This window comes from Rousettus aegyptiacus, unplaced genomic scaffold (assembly GCF_014176215.1).
Source record: "Rousettus aegyptiacus isolate mRouAeg1 unplaced genomic scaffold, mRouAeg1.p scaffold_m13_p_8, whole genome shotgun sequence".
Taxonomy (NCBI): domain Eukaryota; kingdom Metazoa; phylum Chordata; class Mammalia; order Chiroptera; family Pteropodidae; genus Rousettus; species Rousettus aegyptiacus.
The window spans coordinates 51,457,269-51,465,177 of record NW_023416311.1 but is presented as its reverse complement, the minus strand read 5'-3'; positions in this window follow the sequence as shown (position 1 = coordinate 51,465,177).

Below are 7,909 nucleotides of genomic sequence, written 5' to 3'. Positions count from 1 at the left end.
ATTGGTTCGGAGATATTAGATTTTATTTTATTCTTTTACTTGAAACCTGTGATCTGATGGTATTGCTCCTCGGTTCCTGCTTCATTTACTGATAATCATCTTCTAGCAAATAGATTGCTCTGTGCTTGTTCACTTCCAGACTTCCAGACTTCCAGTGGCATTTATTAACACTACTATTTTGCCATTCTATTCATTCTGAGGGCCGGGACTATGATCCCTAGAGACTCACACAGTTCGTGGCACATAGTAGGTGCTCAAAGCCGATTTTGAGTAGATAAGAGAAAGAATGAGTGTCCCGCTGACAACTGCTTCCTGAGAGATCCACATGGCCGCCCAGTTTAATGAAGAGGTTACAGAGATGAATTTCTTGCTAGCCTTGCAGCTACATCGCCATGCCTCAAGTGTTTTGCTTGCCGTCCAAGATGGAACCTTCTGATCATCTCTCTTCTCCCATAGTCTCAGATGACAGAGTTTCATATTCTCTTTAGCATGACACATCTCTTTTCAGCTTTCCAGTTTCCAAACACTCTTCTATGATTTCTGAAATCTACAGTCTATGATTAATACTCATATAATCACAATCATGGTCTAATCAAAGAAAGTCATCTCCACTTGTTTCCTTTAACCAATATTGGCTCTCCCCTTAAATCATTATTTTTACTTTTAGATGGAGAACTGCAATATCCCACAGCTCACTTTTCTCAGTTGAGAATGGATTTGACCTCCTTATTTCCCACTTTCAGATAAATACTGCTCCATTCTCATCAAAAAACCTTGCATCTATGGTCATAGATATACTGTACAAGATATGTAAACATTAGTGGTAGAAACCTCCACATGATTAGAATTTTATTTTATTTTCCTCTATAAACTTTTTTTAAAATTTTTAATACTATGCACATATTATTTTTCCCCCAAGTGACTTTTTATTTATTTTTTCTAGTTTTATGGAGATGTAATTGCACATAGAACATTGTTTGAGCTTAAGATGTACATGTTAAATTGATACACTTATATATTGTAAGATAATTATACAATAGTGTTAACTAATACCTCCATCATGTTACACAATTACCATTGCTTTTTTGGTGGTGAGAACACTTAATATCTACTCTTTTCTTGACATTTTAGTATATACTGTAGTATTATTAACTAAAATTACTATATTGTTCATTATATTTCCAGAACTTACTTATAATATAACTAGATATTTATATCTTTGACCAATAACTCCCCATTTCCCCACTCCTCAGCCCATGGTAACCACCACTCAACTCTGTGCTTGTATGAGCTCAACTTTTTAGAAGCCACATATAGGTAAAATTATATAGTATTTGTCTTTCTCTGTCTGATTTATTTCACTTAACATAATTGCCTTTAGTTTCATCCAGTGGCAAGATTTCCTCCTTTTTCACTGCTGAATAATATTCGTGTTTGTGGGTGTATGTATTATACCTTTTATATCCATTCATCCCTTGGCAGACACTTAGGTTGTTTCCATATCTTATTATGAATAATGCTGCAGTGAACATGGAAGAATAAATATTTCTTTGAGATCCTGTATTCATTTCCTTTTGGTATATAATTAGATGTAGGATTACTGGATCATATGGTAGTTCTATTTTGAATTTTTTGAGGAAATTCCATGCTGTTTTCCATAGTGGCTACACCAATTTACATCCCCACCAATACCGCACAAGGGTTTCCTTTTCTCCATGTCCTCACCAACAATGGTTGTTTCTTGACTTTTTGATTATAACCATTCTAACATGTGTGAGGTGATATCCCATTATGGTTTTGATTTGTATTTCCATGATGATTAGTAATGTCTAGCATGTTTTCATGTACATGTTTGGCAGTTTTCATGTCTTCTTTGGAAAAACAACGATTCTATTCCTCTGCCCATTATTTAATTAGATTTTTTTCTATTAAGTTGTATAAGTTCTTTACATATTTTGCATATTAACAAAATATATGATTTTCAAAGATTTTCTCCCATTCTACAGGTTACCTCTTAATTTATCAATTGCTATTTCTGCTGTGCAGAAACTTTTTAATTTGATACAGTCCTGCTTGTTAATTTTCACTTTTGTTATGTTTTTGGTGTGATATCTAAAAAATAATTGCCAAGACTACTATCGAAATGCTTTTTCCTTATGTTTTCTTCCAGGAGTTTTATGCTTTCAGGTCTTATGTTTAAGTTTTTAATCCAATCTGAGTTAATTTTTGTGGGACATGTAAGAGAGGGGTCTAGTTTTATTAAAAAGACTATCTTTTCCCCATTGAGTATTTTTGGCTCCCTTGTCAATATTAGCTGCCAGTATATGAGGGGGTTTATTTCTGAGCTCGCTATTCCTTTTCATTGGTTTATGTGCCTATTTTTATTCCAGTGCAGTACTACTTTGATTACTGTAGCTTTGTAGTATTGTTTGAAATAAGGAATTATGATGCCTCTAGCTTTGTTGTTCTTTTTTCAGGATTGCTTTCCTGTGGTTTTCCAGTGACTACAAAATTTTCCCCAGGCCTGCACACTGCAGTGTAGGATGTTGACAGGACTTGGGATGAGCTGGAGCATGCAGGTGCACAGCTGGATGGTGGGGGTAGCTACTGGTGAGTGTGGTGGTACATGCCAGTGACAGAGACAGGGCATGTACAAGCAGCTGTAGGGCTATGGCTGCACAATTTCCCCTGGGCGTGTGCACTGCAGTGGAGGTCAATGATGGGGGTCATGCAAAGTTGGAGGGGCTAGTGCACACATGACAGTGGGGATCCATCATAGGGCTCTAGGCAGGTCTAGTACAGCCACAGAGGCCTGAGCTAGCTGCCAGTGTAGTTCCTAGGGCTCTCAAGGGTGCATAAAGAAGAAGTGTGGGGGGACTCAGTTGGCTGTCTTTATAAGTCTTAGCTTTTTTTTTTATTCCTAGAGTTAAAAGTAATATATAGTGTTCATTCATTCAAAACCCCATATATATTTAAAGAGCACATACACTATAGCAGGCACTGTTCTAAGTTTAGGGGATCCAGTGGTGTACATGACTATAAAGTCTTACTCTCATGTAACTTACTTTCTGGTGGAGAATAATTAATAAACAAATAAATTTTAAAATACATAATGTTAAATAATGATATGTAATAGGAAGAAAATTAAAGCAACACAATATACTGGAGACAGGATCCTGTTTTACATTAGGATGATCATGGAAAGGGTTCTTTGATGGGGTTAAGTAGTTATTAATGTATTCACTTATTCAGAAATAAGTGAATACATAATATGTATAGTAGATATGTGAGCAGACTTTAAATAGACTGAAAGAAATGTCCTTGATACAACTTTTATTTCCATAGCTTCTTAAGTCTGTAGTGGACAAGCATATAACAAATAGCTCTCTTCCCTCACCAAAAAACACAGACAAATATGACAGACAATACATTATTTTTGTTTAATATAAAAACTTAGACATTATAAGACTAGGTCTATGAGCAAGTGCAATTTACATAGCCTTTCTGTAGTCTCTGGTTTTCAGTGTTTAGCTACAGAAAAATAATGCCCTCTCTGGCAAGACATTTCTGCATTTTAAGATTCCTCTTTTACCACCACCAATGAAAACTCCATAAGATTTACTATGATCAGATATAATTACCACTAAAAAAGATATTTCTACGTTCTAAAATGGCAGCATAAGTGTGAATGCTTGATTCACCAAAAAAGGTACATATTAATTCACAGGCGGTAATTCTAAGTTACTTTTAGTTATTGTATTCGAACAGCATGAGTGTCCTTGGACAAAATAACAGAGAAATCAGCAAACCAGAAAAGAAACTCTTTCTAATACAGAAGGAAAAATAATAGACATTGTTTGACTTTTTTATTTAATATATAGATTATAAGTTGACTTTAAAGAGACTCATTAATATTTTTTCAGGCAAGTTAGAAAGGTGATTTTCTGTAAATCATTAGAAAAATAAAAAATAAATGCTTTAACTATAGCTTCCATCTATGCATTATATCATCTATCTGCCTAGGGAAGCAAAAACTGATTAGGGCTTCTCTAAATGGGTCATTAGTTAAACAGAAAGCATGTGACTAGGAAAGTTGTTTACTATTTTTTCTGGTAGAATGTTTTCTTAATTCATGGCACAACCTAGGCGACACAAGGGGAGTGATTTTGACTTTCATTTTATTAAAAAGGGAGGAAAGCAAGGCTTAATACCTGTCATTTAAAAAATAAATTAAGCCCATGGTTATTTAGAAATAGTCTTTACCATAATTATTAAATACAAAGAGAAATCCTTTAGTAACAAAGAGATGGGCTAAATCCAGACTGATTACTTCACAAACACAGTGTACCTTAAATCCCTAAAGAACAAAGGCAATTTTGTTAGATAAAGTATCCCTCTTCTCAGGATATTTTTAAATTGCTTTTGGCATGACAGATAAATAGGGTCCAAAACAAACAAACAAACAAAAACTCTGATGGATTTGTTTGTTAGACCTTCTCATTACTGCAAAACAATAATAAATGTTTGAAATTGAATCATATTAGCTGCATTAAAGTAATGCATGCCTCTTATGGAAAAGTGTTTACTGTGTTATCAAGACTTTTTTTTTTTTTTTAATTTTTAGGTAAAAATACTTTTAGCATAGTCCTAGTCAATTCAGTTCAAGCCAGAGCAATAACCCTATATTAAGTACTCACTCTATAAAGCACAGTGCTACATGAAATGTGGGATATGAAGATACTAAGACTTGACAGCTGGCCTCTGAGGGATCACAATCTAGTGTGGGAGAAAGAAGTTTAAAGCAATTAACCATAAGTAAGACATAATGTATTAAGTGCTGTATAATAGATACTACGTGACAGGAGAATAGAGGAAAAGGAAGAATTAATTCTGACTAGGGAAGGAAAAGAGATTTGAAAGTGGTTTTTGAGCTAATTCTGTTTTAAAATTCAGATTTTGAAAGGTATCTGACCTCTTTGCCTGTCTCTCTAGCTATTCTTTTTACACATTTGTGCAATGAGTCCAATCAGTAATGTGACAGGTATATTTTAAGAAATTCAGAATATAAAAATGACTAGAACATGACTGTTGCTTACATTAAATGCCCCTATAGTGATCATATTTCATGACTTTAAGTATCATATCTTTATACTTAACTCTTAAATTATGTTGCTAGTCCTGATCTCCCCTAATTCTCAATACTACATTTCCAATTTGCTTTCTAGGTGTCTCACCCTAGATTCCCTGCTGCTACCACAAATTCAATATTTCAAAATTAAAATTTACTTTCCCTCCAAATCTACATCACCAATTTTACAAATATAAAATGAGCATCATTTTGTTCATGCAAAATCATTTCTCTACTTATTCAAATTTGACTTTCAGAGTCATCTTTGTCCTTCTCAACCCTGAGGAAACTCTCATCTAGGCTCTTTGTGGTCTTATGTACAGCTTGAGATTGTTACATTTTTCTTAGGTTGTTCACAGAAGCAAGATCCTCAGTTCAGCCCACTTTCATCTCTTTTATTTTTATTTTTATTTTATTTTATTTTATTTTATTTTATTATTATTTTTTTTTCATTTCTCACTCCACCACACATACACAGGCAGGATTTTTCTCTAATCTATAGGGTAAGGCATCCACTTACTCCCTATTTTGATATTTCCCACTCATAGGTAAAATTTCTGGTGTGATGTTTTCCTCTAACACTACGTTACTAAACTTAGGTTTGGAGGTATACAAAGCCAGATTGGCTATTTCTTTTTCTCAAATACATTCTATGAGGATGAACAACATCATTTTTGGTTTGGAGGATTAAGGTGGAAATAATAGGGAGAAAAAAACATTCTGCTAATAATATTGTACTTTTCCCAGCTGTATTTTTACCTTTTTGTGCTTTACTTCCCCATTAATAAAATAGGAATAGTTGTATCTATCTATCATGGTTATAATAAAAATTAAATTAAAAATGAATAAATAGCACGTATTATCTATTATCATACTTTTGATGGTCAAAGACTTCACCTTTGACATCTAGTTAACTGTCACAAAGAGAATAAGACAGAAAATATGAATCTTTAGGAAAAAAATATCAGTTATGAGTAGAATTGCCACAAGGATCATCATCAAAATGCATCTCCTCCAATAGCAGTAAATTGTACTCTCTTTGAGGCCGAAGGGCAGGTGATTCTGAACAACAAGATGTTCAAAAGCAATCCTAAAGGACTAATCAGATGCTTTGATTAATTACCATTTTTGAAGCAGAAGTAAGAGGATCACAAAACCATGAATGAATACTAGACTTCAAAAGAAGCTCACAGCCAGCACATCTCCAGGCCAGCAAGGTACTTGGCTGTAAACTAGAGATAATTACTTGCCTTCTAATGTCATCAAAAACCTTAGGTGGCCAGCAAATGATAAACAGGTAAACAAAATAAATAGTATGAAACACAAAATCAGAATTTTCTACATGTATATATGCTTAAGCTCGAAGAAATTCTAGGCAAAGAGCTTAAAAAAAAAAAAAAAAGGCTGAGGCAACTGCAGGATGGCCTTTAGTATCTCCAGCAAGACCCAGGGAACCTTGCCTAGTGCTTTACATAATGGAGGGAAGCTATGGCTCCTGGAGGCTCTGCGAAATGAGCTTCCTGCAAGAAGCCAGGCAATTCACCTAAAACAGATTCTGGCTGCTAAGTGGGGCAGAGGTACCTTTGTTTGGTCAGGCAGAGACCTGCCTGGTGTGCTCCTGCTGGGATGTTCACACAAATTTGAGTTGCCTAGGTTCGACAGCTCCCCCTTGGCAAAAGGATTCTAAAGGCCTCACTTATGTCGTTCTGAGCGCCCAGTTATACTGAGAGGAAGGACCTAGAGGGCTTGCAGAAGTGACTGGAAGAAGAGGCACCTCATCCATTTGGGGAGGGAAGAAGGAGTGTGGCTCTTAGGGCCTCTAGATTCTGGGTTTAGCTCACAGGTCAATTATTTACTGAAAGTGAGAAACAAAATCAGGTGCTTTAGCCATTGATTAAAGAGAAGATGTTTCATTAAAAAAGTCAGCTGCAGAGATTTAGTCTGAATGTGGCTGCCGCGGCTGCTGAAAGGTTTTGATTTGGCTAATCACAGAGGTCTTTATCGAATACTAACTAAGGATTCCAAGCAGAACAAATTCATTTCTGATGAAGTCTTGCAGCCGACAACGTGGAATAATTTGAATCACAGACCTGTAAAATTTGATCAGGATGGAATTAAACGACTCTCTTGAAGTGATTTGGCAAGTTTATTCTCATCAAGGCGTTGCAGTGAAAATGGGTGGCCAGTGAAGGGCCATGTTCATCTGCCATCTCACTCAAGTGTCCTGCTGCCAATCAGTCTTCTGAGGGTCACGTCATGGGAGCATGAGTGCTAGCCTGGGTCTGACTTAAAGATCTGGTACAACACTCACACCTTCTCTTTTTTGCCATTATGTCTCCATTATTTAAAAGATGTTCGAACTTATTTAGGATCCATTTATGCTAGGACAACTTCTTAAAAGTGATTAATTCTTTTATATTTATTGTCATCTGTATGAAATATGATTTCTTCCTATTTCTCATATATTTTATATCTTATACAGTTTTAAAGAGTACAAAGTATACAGAGAAAAAAATTGGAAACTAGCGTAAGAACATTAACCCTATTCTCGAACTACACTGACCCCAAGGTAGAAATTTTCTTTAAGTGGCCATAATGAAATATATTGAATAATTCATTTCTGTTCTCATAACTTACTGGTCAGGCAATATTAGCTTGGCCTTCTTAGATGAGGGCAGAGGTGAGGAGATAGAGCCGAAGAGGGGACACAGATTCTTCAAGTTCCGTTCTAGTGGCCGTGAATTCTGCTGTTGAAACGAAGCAATTTGTACCATGCTGATA